The sequence below is a fragment of the Serinus canaria genome, chromosome 2 (genome assembly GCF_022539315.1).
Source record: "Serinus canaria isolate serCan28SL12 chromosome 2, serCan2020, whole genome shotgun sequence".
Classification (NCBI taxonomy): domain Eukaryota; kingdom Metazoa; phylum Chordata; class Aves; order Passeriformes; family Fringillidae; genus Serinus; species Serinus canaria.
The window spans coordinates 858,010-873,616 of NC_066315.1; the positions used below are offsets into that span (position 1 = coordinate 858,010).

Below are 15,607 nucleotides of genomic sequence, written 5' to 3' on the forward strand. Positions count from 1 at the left end.
TGTGCACACACAGCTGTACAAACCCTGTTCTGAATGAAACAGCTCCTTTCTACTGCTGGGTCAGCAGAAAATCAGTTCCTACCTCAGAGCAGGTGTTCCCTGGGCAGGTTCTTCAGTCCTCAGGAGCTGCTGATCTGCAAGACAAAGCAGAGGGAGCTGGGTGAGCACAGAGCCCTGGGAAGGCAGGAGTCAGGGATGCTGGGACACGAGTGCTGCTCCTCAGAATTAACTGAGGCCTGGGAGGGTTTGCTGCAGCCCCCTCCAGTGATCCAGGCAGCTTTTCTTGGTGTTCCCTCCTCAGCAGGAGCAAGATCTCCTCTTGCTGGGTCAGGAGTGAGGGAAGGGATCCTGGACCTCCACTCAGCCCTGCTCAGGCACAGCTGGGGTGTCCTGGCCAGCTCTGGGCTCCCCAGCCCAAGGAGCTGCAGGAGAGGGTCCAGCAGGGGCCACAGGGATGTTCAGGGCTCTGGGGCATCTCTGGTGAGCAGGGACTGCAGGAGCTGGGCCTGCTCAGCCTGGAGGAGGGAGGGCTCCCAGGGATCCCATCAATGCACACAAATCTCCCAGCTGTGTGCCAGGAGAAGGTGCCAGACTCTGCTCAGGGACAGCACAAGGAGCAGTGGCCACAAACCAAAGCCCAGCAGCTCCAGCCCAGCACAGGAACAGCCTCTGTCCATGGAGGGGCAGAGCCCTGGAGCAGCTGCCCAGGGGGGCTGGAGTCTCCTCTCTGGAGACATCCCAAACCCACCTGGCACAGCCCAGGGGACCCTGCCCTGGGTGACATCCAGAGGTCACCCCACACTCCTGTGATTGCTATTTCCCATCAATGCCTGCTCAGCTGTTCAGGATATTCCATGAAAACTCCAGGAGCCACTTCTCCCTCGTTGCACACCTTAATAGGTTTCTCCAAACACAGCATTAAAGCTGAATTAATCCAGGCTGATCAGGACATCCCTGCCCTAAGCAGCATTTCAGGTGCTCAATGAATGGCTTAAGAGCTCACAGGGCCCCTGGCAGTCCCTGTCACACCTGCCCAGCCACCTGTGACAGCCACATCCCAGTCACGAGCCCACCCTGATCTGCTCCAGCTCTTTTCCTGCTTTTGCTGTGATTCCAGTGCAAATCCCACCAGATTTACCAGGAACCATCTCCTCACCTGGCTGTCCTGCTCCAAATTTTTCTACCCAATATTTTATATTCTGTTGATAATGTTTCTTAATTGTGAAGCAAACACAGCTGTTAAAAAAATGTCTATCCCAGTATTACTCCTTCCAGCCCCCTTGCAGAAGAGAAGATAAACTGAGCCACAGTGTTAAAGTATGTCAATCCCCGTGGAGAAATAAATGTCCAACTTGTTCTCCACCACTGCAAGTCATCAAGCCAATCTCCCAGGAAAATATCACCTCAGCACCTGCCCAGCAGTCACACAAACACCAATCCATGCTCCTCTCCCCACAGATGGACATTTAATGTTCCAAGGAAGTGAAATGCCAGAGCTTTTAGCTAAAGGAGGCAACAGCCCAGTGCAAAGTGTCATTTTAGCCTCAGAGAAGCACTCAGGAGTGAGAAAAGCCTTCCAGAAGAGTCCTGCTCCCTCCAGAAGGGCTGGGGAGGGGAGTGATCCCATTAATCAAGGAAAGGAGGAGGTGCCTTCCCCGGAGGGACACTGCTGACACACACCACAAACCAGCACCACACCTCCTGTCTCCACATCCTCCTTGGCAGGTGAGCCCCCTGTGACAAACTGGGACACCAGGGTCCTTCTCTCCAGCTCCTTCCACTGGAGAGCACCCCCAGCCCCTCTGGCTGCTCCCCTGGCCTCCAGCCCACTGCTCTTGCTGAGATCCACTCTCACACAGGAGATTCCAATCTCTCTGCACTGAAACCACCAAAACTTTACCTTATTTGTTAAGAAAAACAACCCAGAGACCTCTCTTTTCGGGCAGAATTGCAGAAAATGAGAAGCAGGAGCTCCTTTTTTAGTGCTGCTCCAGTTCAGATGGGGCAGTGCTGGGGCAGCCTGGTAACTGTGAGATAAAATCCACCACAGCTCCTTGGTCTGGGCAAACCAACCTTTCCTTTGGTAAAGCTGCACCTCTGGCTGCTATCTAAATAACCCCTGAAGGGCAGAATTCCTGCACTGTGGGGGCCTTAGCTGCCCCCATTGTAAAACTGATGCTCTTTAAGTTAGAGGGTGTTCTCACTGACAAGCAGAGGTGTTAAATATCTAAAAACCAACAGATTTGCTGAAATTGAAGATGTGGCTGCAAAGATTTCTTATGTGTTGGGTCTTAAAATAATCTGAGAGACTCTACCCCATCCCCTCCCATGATACATTGAGGAAGACTCTGGCTGTTCCAGAAGCCTTGCTGAACAGGAGAAAAGCCATATATCCAGCAAAGCCCAGTTCCTGTGGCCATGACTAACCAGGACTGCTCTGCAGTTTGGAGAAAAGCCATATATCCAGCAAAGCCCAGCTCCTGTGGCCATGGCTAACCAGGACTGCTCTGCAGTTTGGAGAAGAGCCATATATCCAGCAAACCCCAGCTGCTGTGGCCATGGCTAACCAGGACTGCTCTGCAGTTTGGAGAAAAGCCATATATCCAGCAAACCCCAGCTGCTGTGGCCATGGCTAACCAGGACTGCTCTGCAGTTTGGAGAAAAGCCATATATCCAGCAAAGCCCAGTTCCTGTGGCCATGACTAACCAGGACTGCTCTGCAGTTTGGAGAAAAGCCATATATCCAGCAAAGCCCAGCTCCTGTGGCCATGGCTAACCAGGACTGCTCTGCAGTTTGGAGAAAAGCCATATATCCAGCAAACCCCAGCTCCTGTGGCCATGACTAACCAGGACTGCTCTGCAGTTTGGAGAAGAGCCATATATCCAGCAAAGCCCAGCTCCTGTGGCCATGACTAACCAGGACTGCTCTGCAGTTTGGAGAAAAGCCATATATCCAGCAAACCCCAGCTCCTGTGGCCATGACTAACCAGGACTGCTCTGCAGTTTGGAGAAAAGCCATATATCCAGCAAAGCCCAGCTCCTGTGGCCATGGCTAACCAGGACTGCTCTGCAGTTTGGAGAAAAGCCATATATCCAGCAAAGCCCAGCTCCTGTGGCCATGACTAACCAGGACTGCTCTGCAGTTTGGAGAAAAGCCATATATCCAGCAAAGCCCAGCTCCTGTGGCCATGGCTAACCAGGACTGCTCTGCAGTTTGGAGAAAAGCCATATATCCAGCAAAGCCCAGCTCCTGTGGCCATGGCTAACCAGGACTGCTCTGCAGTTTGGAGAAACACCTCTGAGAACTGTTCTAAGGAGCAGGGACAGCTGTCCCTGCACTGTGACCCCAAGCTCCCAACTTCCTTCCTTCCTCTCCCCAGCACTGTTTCCCCAGGGCTGCCCAGGAGAAGCAGCACAAGGCAGAGCAGGGATCCCAGGAATGGCACTGCCCAGGGCCCTGCCTGCACTATCAGGGAACAGGCACTGCCTGGCCTGCAGAATGCTCCCTCTAAGATCCAGTTCCACACCCTGCACCAGCAGTTCTTGTTCCTCAGCTCCTCTGCTCCCCATCCTGTTAGTACAGAGCATTCCAGCTTCAGAGATTCCCCTCCCAGAAAAACTGCACCCCTGCATCCCCTTAGCACACTGACTACCCCAGCTCCCACCCAGGGCTCAGCAGGCACAGCCCATCTCTAACACACTGCTTATCCCAGCCAGTTCCAAAATCATATCCACATTTCTGGGCAAACATGAACAACCCCTTCAGGGTTTTGTGATTTTGATGGTTCTTACTACTTTTAGTAGCACTTACTCATCTCTGCCAGCTTGCCGGGACAGCCCTTTGGAGATGAACTCCCAGCTCTGGCTGCTCCTGGGGAAAAGAACTGAGCCCATCCTGGTCAGCCACCCAAAAAGGATGTGAGGCAGCAGCTGCCCCCATCCTCCTCCCAAAGGGATCACCAGCCTCCAGTTCCAGAGGCCAGGGCTCTCTGTGTGCAGTGACAGTCCCAGTCCCTGCTCAGGATGGCACCGACAGGCAGCAGAGCAGTGCTCTGGACTGTCACTGACCCCAGCCAGGTGGAATGCACTCCAGAGCCACCGAGGCTGTAACAAAGAAGGAAAGTGCCATTCCCCACCTCAGCAGCCCTTATCAGCTCCCTCACTGTCTGTGTTCCCAGCCCAAATTCAGGAGTGTTTCTGTGCCATGAAGGAGAAATCCCCTCCACCTCGGAGTTTCCTGTTCTCTCACCCTTCAGGCCTGCTTCCCAAAGCTCTGGATAAACAGCTCCCTTTAAATAGCTCCTGTCTCCAGCACACAGGGCATGGAGATCACTCAGAGAGGAGCCAAGAAGGGCATTGCCCATCCCAGCTCCAACATTCCACATGCAAAGCACTCCCAGGGTGTCGGGTGCCGGCTCCAAAGGCAAAGGCTGCTGAGCCCTGAGCTAAATATACACCCTGGCCATGAAATCCAGGTTGGGCAGCTCAGATTTCCATCCCTGCCTCTTCCCAGCAATAACCACAACAACCTGACAAGGAATCAGAACACAGCATGCTTTGGGGTGGAAGGGACCCTAAAGAATCACTGGAATCCCTGCCATGGGCAGGGACACCTTCCCTGAGAAGGAAAATTGCCTTTATGGCCACAACCCCCTACACTGTCTCCTTGCCTGTTCCTGAACTCACCAAGATCCTAAAGCAAGAGTTTATTCACAAATACATGATGGACTTTTTTCCTTCATGGGCACCACTGCCAGACACTCAATAAATTTGTTCAGCACCAAACTCCTGTTCTCACACTGGCATGAGGCATCTGCATAAAGGTGACAGTGAATCCTAGTAGAAATGGATAAGGGAGCTGAGAAAGGGGCTCAGCCTGGAGCAAAGGAGGCTCAGGGGGCCCTTGTGGCTCTGCACAGCTCCTGCCAGGAGGGGACAGCCGGGGGGGTCAGGCTGTGCTCCAGGGAACAGGGACAGGAGGAGAGGGAACGGCCCCAGGCTGGGCCAGGGCAGGCTCAGGGTGGGCACAGCAGGAATTTCCCCATGGAAAGGGGGCTCAGGCCTTGGCAGGGGCTGCCCAGGGAGCCTGTGAGTGCCCATCCCTGGAGGTGTCCCAGGAACACCTGGAGGTGGCACTCAGTGCTCTGGGCTGGGCCAAGGAGGGGCCTGGGCACAGCTGGGACTCGATGGCCTTGGAGATCTTTTCCAACACAAACGATTCTGGGATTTGAAAGAGACTGCTTTCACATTTAACTGCAGGCTTTTGAGTGGAGCTCCTCCCAAGAGAAGTTGAGTTAGACTAATAATTTAAAGAGTCTTCAGAACACAGGATGTATTTGCACTGCACTAGAAGAGTGAAGCATTTCCTAGGGAAATATTCATGAGCAGCCAGTCAGAGCTCCACGGCAGTCACGCAATCCTGGTGCCTGGAGAAGGGGATGATCCTCCCCAGTCCCAGGGAGAACATGGCAGGATGAAGGCTTCCCACTGCAAAGCAAGCAGACTCTCTTTGGCAGCATCCACATCTCATCCTTATTAGAGGGGACAGACTTTAAACTGAGAGTCTGGGGCAGCGATTGGGGCTGACAAAGTTAAAGGCCAGTGAGGTTCATACAGTCAGACAGGAAATAAGCAGCTGCACAAGCTGGGCTGTTTTTACAGCACCACGGATTTGGGGATGTCAGGAGCAATTTGAAAAGAAGAAACAACGTGCAATGACTCTGGGAAGTTGAGGAGTGACTCATGGGTTGCCACAGTGCCAGTGTCAAGGACCAGCCAAGGACCTTCCCAAAGGGCTCTGGAGGGCTGGGCAGAGCACCAAGGGCTGCACTCACCTGGGACGGAAAGTTCTAGAAGCCAGAGCCCTCTGGTTTGTGAGTGCCTGAGACAGGACCCTGAGAGACTGTGTTACACATAAACTCTGTGACAGGAGGCTGCAAACACCCAGACAAGGCTGAGGGAAGGACTCTGACATAAGCGACACCTAGAAAGATTCAAAGCTCTTTCTGAAGGGTCAAAACAAGACAAAAAAACCCCTTTAACATCCAGAATCACACCAAAAAGCAAGCCAGCACCAAAAGGCAAGGCAGAAATTGCCCTTGGTGAGAATCAGCAAAGCTTGTCTGTGCTCAGCAGAAGCTCAATAAAAAAAGAAAGTGATTTAAGCAAGAGTGAAGTGTCTCTTTTCACAGCTGAAGGACTCTGCTGCTCACAGGACTGAATTAGCTAAAATTAGCTCTCACAGTTGCATTCTCACCAGCACCTCCAGCCTCCCATGTGGATGAGTAGTTTTGGGGAAAGCAGCTTTAATTTGGATTCAGAGCATGCAAATTTAAGGAGAATAGTGATTTCTGACCAGCTCCTCCCATGAACATTGGTGCATAAAAAACACTGACTCTCACATTCAAGTTTAATCCTCTTCTGAAATATTTATTTTTGGAACAATTCAGGGAACAGAAAGCCTTCAGCCCAGACGAACTACATCTAAAAATAGAGGGTTTAAGAATTCAGGATTTCTTCCTACTGTTCTGTCTGATCAATACAGACCCACTGTGACTCCTGTCATCTGCTTTATTTCTCAAAGCACATCCTCACACCCACCCTCTGCCAGCATTATCCAACCTGCATCTTCTGGGATACTACAGGCCAGAAATAGCATTTTTAATGATCAGAGATTCATGAAGACTCAGCTGCATACACATTATGCATTATACAAGGAGCAGCAAGAACAGAGTCAACTCCTGAACTATGAAATCATCCTTCAAGGCTGGAGCTCCTCCAGTGCCCATCCTGCCCTGGCTGGGGAGCATTAATGAGCTCTTTGATGGCAACAAGGAGAAGAGGCAGCTTTCATTATCCAAATGTCATCTGGCCACTGATGAGAGGCTCTAAGCCTTCCTGAGCTGCCTTCCTGCACCAGGAAGGAATGGGAAGGAGCTCCTCGATGGCACAGCTGAGTTAGAGTGACCAGGAACATCCCCACAGACCAAATCCTGCTCTCCACACCAGGGCTGATGCATGCAAACAGATCTGAGAGTGCTCCTGGTCCATGGCAGCTCTGGAACAGCACCCACCAGTGTGTGGGACAGGATTTCTGCCCAGGGCCAAAGGCTGCAAGAGCAAATCTCCTGAAATGAAACATCCCACAGCTCAGCAGCACAAGGGCTGCCAGAGACACCAGACTGTGAGCAGCTCTTACTGACCCCTTTTTACACTCACCTGACCCCAGCTCCCTGGGAGCTCCAGCAGCCCAGCTCACCTGGCACTACACAAGAGCAAACCAGCACAAAGCCTCCCCAGCCCACAGCTGCAACAAACAGGGCATTTACAAGGGCTCCTCTCTCAGTGCCTTTTTAAAAATTAACCCTTTGACTGGTTTTCAGAGAGTCTTTACAAAGTCTCTCAGCCAAGGTGTAACAGGCTGTTCACCAGGTCCAACACAAGGATCCATCCCCCTGTTAGTGCACACAGCACAGCCAGAGCAGCAGCAGCAGGACAGGGCTGCTCCCCCCAGCTCCCTGCCAAGGCTGGAGATGCTTCCAGAACACCCCTGAGGTTTATTCCACTTGCACCACGACAAACCCTTGCTGTGAGGATCAGGGGTCACTGGAATGGTCTGCAGTGTTAGGGACACTCAAACCAGAACGTGCAGCCATGTCCTGCCTGCACCTACAGGGGCTCAGATAAAAGAGAGAGAAAATGGTGATAGAACAAGGGGTGATGGGTTTAAACTGAGAGGGGAGAGATGGATATCAGATATTGGGAAGGAGTTTCTGGCTGGGAGGGTGGGCAGGCCCTGGCACAGGTGCCCAGAGCAGCTGTGGCTGTCTCTGGGTCCCTGGCAGTGTCCAAGGCCAGGCTGGACAGGGCTTGGAGCAGCCTGGGACAGTGGGAGGTGTCCCTGCCATGGCAGTGGATTTGGAATGGGATGGGCTTTAAGGTCCCTTCCTTTCCAACCCAAACCACTCCATGATTCTGTATCAAACCCATGCACCCCAGAATGGAGAACTCCCTAATCCCAGTGGAACTACAAAACCCTGGCTTTGCTCAGCTTTGGAAAAGAAAAACCAAGAAGGAAGCTGCAGGCACCAACCATGATTTTACCAAACTCCACCAGATGAAGGAATGTTGTCTGCAAAGTTTGGATTTCCCACCCCCTTGGGCCCTGCAGGCTGCCACAGCCAAACAGCTCCTGGACAATTCCCAACTGTCCCTGACATTTATTAGTGTAAGAAAGCCTGAAAACTCATGAGCCTGAGATCTCCTTACGTTTTCAAGGCTGATGCCTGCCAGGTTTCATAACCCCAGAGCCCAGCTGCCCACCAATGTCTGCTCACCTGCACCAGGTCACAGCCTCCTCCCTGGAGGAGGGAGGGGATTATCCACGGGCACCTGGGGGTGGCAGGGAGCTCAGGTCTCAGCTCAGGCCAGCTGATGGACCTCAGTGAGCACTTCAAAACCCTCCTGGTTTATGGGATTTTATGGGACAGGACCCATGCAGAGATCAGTGGGTGCTCCTGGAGCTGAGCTTTGCTTGGTGCTTGCGAATGGAGCATTTTACAGGGACTGACAGACACTGACCTGTGCTGCTTCACCCCAACTCACAACTGCCCAGTCCTGACCTGAAAGTACAACAGGGATTTTGGATTTATTCAATTCCTGCCTTTTTCTATTATGGCCATAGACTTTGCATGGATGTTTCAGAGGAAAAAAGGAAAAAAATACTGAAGTTTAACAGAATACAGGCCAGCAGCATGACCAGGACACTGGGATAAAAGCTCTGAAAATACACATTATTTGTTAAATAAATATATAAATATTTCCATGAAGGTCACCTAGATACATCTCTGTAAACCCAAGTCTCAAGCCCAGATGTGCCCTAAATAAATAGCAGCAGATCAGTGTGACAGGTTAAATAAGCTGTGTATTTGAGGGGAACTATTTCAGATGTGCAGGAACACATGAGGACAGTGATCCAGGCATTCCTCATGTCCCCAACAACCAGTCCCACCCAAGGTGATGAACACTGTAAGATGAAACCACCCCACAGCCTCTCCTCTGCTCAGTGATGGCTTTTTATGAGCTGACAGAATAGGACTGGATGGGATCTTGGGAAGGAATTCCTGCCTGGGAGGGTGGGCAGGCCCTGGCACATCTCAGAGCAGCTGTGGATGTTCCCTGGCAATGCCCAAGGCCAGGCTGGACAGGGCTGGAGCAGCCTGGGGCAGAGGGAGGTGTCCCTGCCATGGCAGGGGAGGATGGGATCAGATACAAGGTCCTTTCCAACCCAAATCATTCTGGGATTCTAGGATTCTGCTATTACCTTTTCCACATCAATACTGGGACAATGATGATACAGCAGATGCTTCATCACCCTTTTTATGCAAAAGGATTACAACTTTTGATTTTTAAATGATGCCAGACAGCAACACAAGCAGTGTTGGAGGAACACATTAAAAACCAAATAATCTTTATTTTCCACAGCACAACAGAGCAGGTTCAAAGTCTCAATCATCAGTTGACTTCTCTGTGAATTCTCAAGAGCAAAACCATGAATGTGGATCAGAGGGAGAAGATAAAAAGGCATTTACACCCTGTGCAGACACAGGGCTGCTGCTGCTCCAGGGCTAGAAATCACTGAGCTTCCCTGCTTATTTCCTGGAGTCTCCTGCTACTGAACCAGCTGCTCCCTGCACATCAGGAACATCAGTGACCTGCAGCTCTGACTGCACCAAGCACCAAACCTCCCTGGTTTCCTGGCACACGAGGACCTCCCTGAGCTGCTGCCCCTGGAGCAGCGGGTGCTGGGACCAGGGGACACATTCCCCTGCTGAGGACAGAGTCCCCAGGGCTCCAGGGACCCACTGTCTGACAGCTGAATATTCCCAACCTGCCCACTGCAGAGCCTGGGCTGCCCACTGAAGAATTCCAGCTCCTTGCTGTGCTTCTGCAGCAGGGGACAAGCTGGGCCTGCACTGCAGGACAATGCATGAGCACTGTAAGTGCCACAAGCCCTGGCACAGGGCTCTGCTCAGGCTGGGTTCTTCTTCCCCTCCTTCTTCCAGCTAAAAAGCTTTTCCAGGAGCCATGGCTGCTCAGCAGCACAGAGAGGATACACTTTGTCCAGTGTCAAAATAGGTAAACCACAGAATCAGAATTGCAGAGACAGATTCAGATTGCAGGTAAAGCACAGAATCAGAATTGCAGGGACACCTCCCACTGTCCCAGGCTGCTCCCAGCCCTGTCCAGCCTGGCCTTGGGCACTGCCAGGGATCCAGGGGCACCACAGCTGCTCTGGGCACCCTGTGCCAGGGCCTGCCCACTCTCCCAGCCAGGAATTCCTCCCCAACATCCCATCTAAACCTACTCTGTCAGTTTGAGCCCCTTCCCCTTGTCCTATCTCAGCTGAAGTCCCTCTCCATCTTTTGTTGGCTTCTAGACCAGAGGGCATCCTCTGCTACAAAACATAATGACACTCAAACTCATTGCACAGACAACATGAAGTGTCAGAATCAATTCAAACCAAACTCACTCAGAATATGAGCATATTCCAGAAGATTTTTGTTACCTGAAAGTTTTCCATGGAAAAGCCCAGATTAGCAAGGATTAAGCAGTATCTGTGTCCTGAGATACCAAAACTACTAAAACATTGAACTCCTGATTACACAGTGACTTTGTCAGGATCCCATGGGGATCCAGCTGGGCAGAAGTCACTCGTGGAACATCCCAAATTCTCCTGGCAAATTCAGGAGAAGCCTCAAAACATCACTTGACCTCCCCTGTGTGGGGACAGAGCTCAACATCTGACAGAACTTACACCTCAGTTTAGGCAGAGCTTTGTTAGGTCAGCCCTGAGTGATCCCTAGCACAACCAACCTCTCTCCACCCCAGAAACAAGAATCTGAGCACTACCAGGGTGCAGGAGAGCCAGAGAAAACCAACACTCTCCTGTAATTTCAGACTTCCAGCTAAAATCAGAGCAGATTTGCTCTGGGAAGTGCAAGCAGAAAGTGATACCTGTACCTGGGGAAAGGGGAGCTGGGAGATGAAGGTCAGGGCAGTGCACCTAGATAGGGTTAAGGTCATTAACATTTAGTTCTTTGCTCTCAGCTCACAGATCACATTTCCAAGGCATAAAGACACTCACCTTACCCAAGCTTTTCAGACTCAGATTGAAAAACAAACCCACCAGCAAAAAAAAAAAAAAAAAAAAAAGGTCCATTTACAAGGGGTAAGTTTCCCTTTGTTAAAGGTGCATTGGAAAAGCAACCAGAGTAAGATTCAAAGCCATCCTGTGGATAAATTCTTGGACTGAGCTGGAACACATTCATTTCTTCTGCATCAAACTATGGATTTTAGGGATTTTTAAGCAGTGTCACTTCTTAGCAAATTCAATGCAACAGTGGCTGGCCCTGAAATTACCTGATAAATCCTTCAGATGTTTATTTACAACTGCAGTCGAGTAATTAAGGTTTCTAAAGAACAAAGTTTCTAAAGCCAAAACAAAAACAAAACAAAAAAAAAAAAAACTGGAACAGAAGATGAGCAGTCACTTCCCGTTATGCAACTGTCTGAAAAAACAGATTGGTTCAATTCAGCATGAAAAACTGGGCTGGAGCCTGAGCACCCACCAGCAGCTGCTGACAGGTTCCAACAAGGTGCAGACAGCTGTGGTAAACCAGATCCCAGGAGCAAACTGCTGCAGGACCTGAGACAGCCAGGGCAGGGGGTGCTGGGCACACCCAGAGCCCAAACACACCCTGCAGGCTCCAGGGCTGGCACTGCCACCCACTGTCCCTCCAGCCTGCCCCAGACCTGCAGGCTGCTGCTGAACAGCTCCTAATGACAGGTGTTTAAATGGATCTGTGCTTATGGTGATGGCAGGGCCAGCCCAAGGTGGGGAGGGCAGGAGCATCCCAGAATTAAGATTGGGAAGGAGCTCCAAGGTCACTGAGTGAACCCTGTGCCAATGCCCACCTTGTCCCCAGCCCAGAGCTCTGAGTGCCAAGTCCAGGAATTCCTGGGGCACCTCCAGGGATGGGCACTCCAAACCTCCCTGGGCAGTTTCCAAGGTCTGAGCACCCTTTCCATGGGAAATTCCTGCTGCTGTCCACCCTGAGCCTGCCCTGAGGCCTCTCCTCCTGTCCCTTGCCCACTACAAACTCCTCCCAAGCAGCTGGAGAGAGAGAAGTTCCCCCCGGGAGCTGAGCACTTTCACTTTGCTGCATTTTTGAAGGTTCAGTCACAGCAAACAAACAAGGAGCTGGGTAAGAACTTCAGGGAAAATAAAACCAAGGGAGAGATTCAGCCCCTTCAAAGATTCCCTCCCACAGCCCCTCTTATCCTGGGAGAGCAGAGGAGCAGCTCCCACCCTGGCTGTGCTATCAGAGCAATGACAGCCTGAGCCCAGGGAGCTGCTGCAGGTGTTTGCTCTGATCCCTGTTCTGGCCTTATCAAGGAAAGCAACTCCTGCTCTGAAATGCAGCAGGACCAGCAGCAGTTTCCTCATCAAGATTGGAACCAGTACAAAGTGTGTTACTTCACACCCCAACCAAATAAATCAGTGCAGACTCACTGCTCCAAAACCTCAAATGACCCCTTCAGAAATCAAAAGCTGCACTAATAAATACTGAATTATGACTGAATGAACATGCTTCAGAGGTACCTGTAAAATGAATTTCCAGCACTATACTTAAACCACCTGATTTCTATTTCTCACAGCAACTGGAATTCAGAAAAGTCTGTGGTTTAATGCACAGGCTCTTACTGCAAAGACCAATTAAAAAATAATTATACCATCCAGCTTTTAATCTGGACTTAAAACTGTTCAGCTCAGACTCATTAACAAAAAAGAAGAAAAAAAAATAAGAAAAGCCCAGCTGTTCATATACACATATCCACACTTCCACTTGCTCCTGGCTGGGACACAAACCCATTCCTGCTACTGCTCACTCACCCAGAGCCACAGGAACCAGGAGTGCTGAGGCCATGGGGTGTGCAGGTGTGTGAGACCCCCCTGCAGAGCTGCCCCTGAGCCAACAGCACAGGGACCTGGAGCTGCTGCAGGGCTGGAGCCAGGCTGGGAGAGCTGGGAATGTTCCCCTGGAGAGGAGAAGGCTCCAGGGAGAGCTCAGAGCCCTGCCAGGGCCTGAAGGGGCTCCAGGAGAGCTGGGAGGGACTGGGGACAAGGGATGGAGGGACAGGACACAGGGAATGGCTCCCACTGCCAGAGGGCAGGGATGGGTGGGAGATTGGGAATTGGGAATTCCTGGCTGGGATGGAATTCCCAGAGCAGCTGTGGCTGCCCCTGGATCCCTGGCAGTCCCAAGGCCAGGCTGGACATTGAGGCTTGGAGCACCTGGGACAGTGGGAGGTGTCCCTGCCATGGCAGGGATGGCACTGGATGATCCCTAAGCTCCCTTCCAGCCCAAACCATCCTGGGATTCCAGGATCCAGCAAAGCTCCTTCCCTGCTGCTCTGTCCCTGCACTGCCCAGCTCCACTCACGCTCCAGGAACACACCCAGGAGCTGGGAAGGCTCCCTGGAGCTGGCAGTGCAGTGCCAGTGGCTGTGCAGCTGCTGAGGAGAGCCAAGCTGTGCCAGAGCCCTGCTCCTGCAGGAGTTGGGGACCTGAGCCCCACCACGGTGGATCAGCCGCTCGGGAGGAGCTGCTGCAGCTCCAGCTCCTTCTCCCACAGCTTGAAAGACAAATTCCAGTGACGAGGGAGATAAGTCTAACACACTGTCTCACATGCAATCCCTTTTTTGAACTGTCCTCAGCACTTCTTTAGCTGGCAGAAATAGAAGATTTGTACTGGAGCTGCAGCAGCCTCCAAACCTTCCAGCCTCCCCCACACAGAGATATTGCAATTTAACCTGGAACCAGCAGCAGGCTCCCAGTGCCTCCAAGGACAACAAAGCAGCTTATCAGGGTGAGAAACTGAAAGAACAAAGTAATACAACTTCTGGTGTTTAAAGCTGACTTAGAATGCAGCAAACCCTGTGTTTCTGGCACATCACTGAATTCCCACTCAGCCAGATCCCGGGGTCAGCCCCCACAAGCATTGCACAAGCTGAATATTCAGGGTCTGCCCTTACTACAAGTAGTTTTCCCAACCAACTGCTTGTTTTAAAGCAACAATCTCATAATTTTAAAAACAGAAGCAGGTAGAAAGCACAGAAGGCACACTGAATCACCAAACTATGTTTTAAAAGGAGCTACTTAAAATTATGAAGCCAAGAGCCACTGATATATAATTTTACATTTCAATCTTGCCTGGCTCTACCCCAAGATCTAAGTGATGTTTCTCAGTGAAGATTGGGACCACATCTCTTCACTCTTCTGTCACCTCTCTTCATTAGAGAGGCTTGGGTTGGAGGGACCTTAAGGACCACCCAGTGCCACCCCTGCCATGGCAGGGACACCTCCCACTGTCCCTGGGTGCCCCCAGCCCTGTCCAGCCTGGCCTTGGGCACTGCCAGGGATCCAGGGGCAGCCCCAGCTGCTCTGGGCACCTGTGCCAGGGCCTCACCATGCTCACAGCCAGGAATTTCTCCCTAAACAATTCAAATCCCCCCTCCTTCAGTTCCAAGCCATTCCCCCTGCCCTGGCACTCCATGCCCTTTGCAGAGTCCCTCTCCATGCACCTCAAATCAGTGCAACTGCCAGAAAAACAAATATGGCAAATCCACAATCCAGACTGGTGCTGAGCCCACCTGGAAGCTGCAGGTGGGAGGCTGGGATGGCCCCACACTCCCAGCAGGACCCCCAGCCCACGCTGGGACCAGCAAACAGCTCCAGCCCTGCCCAGTGCCCAGCTGGGCACCAGGATGAGCTCATTCCCAGCAGCACACTCCATCAAAAAGCTTTTTGTTACAAGCTGCTCTCGTTCAGTTTGCTTGGCTTTTGGATTAATTAGTAAAGATGTTTTACAGAAAGAGCCACTTTATTATTCAGAAAATGTTCAGTACTCCCCCCTCTCTTTCTCTGACACGTCTACCTCTTTAGATTTAGAATATTTATAAGGCATTTTAAAATTTTTTAGCCAAATTGTTAGAACCATGAGGGAATGAATTCTGGAGGGCTTGGGGAGGGGCTTTTTCTTTGTTTTGTTTTTGTTTTTTTTTTTCCTCTTTGGTGTTTGAAAGAATAAATACTTCCAGGTTCTACTTTCAGGTCTGTAAATCCCATCCCCTTCCTAACCAGGCATTCCAGGTTTTGACTTCTGTTTCAGGAACTGCTCTCTGTTTCATGCAAGAAACTTTCTGGAATAAACCAAAAATAATTCCAGACTGTTTTGGGTTGGAAGGGACCTTAGGGATCATCCCAATCTACCCCATTCCCTGGACAGGGACACTTTCCACTGTCCCAGGGTGATCCAGCCTGGCCTTGGGCACTGCCAGGGATCCAGGGGCATCCACAGCTGCTCTGGGAACTCCATCCCAGCCAGGAATTCCTGCCCAGTCTCCCACCTAACCCTGCCCTGTGCCAGCTGAAATGGTGCAGAATTCAGATTGTACAGCCCAGAACTGAAACCACAGCACAGGGGCATCTATGAACAGCCAGGCCTCAGGAATGAGGAGGACACAAAGCAGAAGCCCTGCAGTG

General features: G+C 51.4%; 1 protein-coding gene across 10 annotated transcripts in view; it reads right to left on the reverse strand.

Annotated features, from left to right (window-relative positions):
• Window positions 1-15,607, reverse strand: part of MAP4 (microtubule associated protein 4) — a 147,376-nt gene that overhangs the window by 117,279 nt on the left and 14,490 nt on the right. For all 10 annotated transcript variants that reach the window (XM_050971736.1, XM_050971733.1, XM_050971735.1 and 7 more), the window contains exon 2: window positions 83-134. The gene's annotated coding sequence lies outside the window, so the exon portion shown is untranslated. The remainder of the gene's footprint in view (window positions 1-82; window positions 135-15,607) is intronic.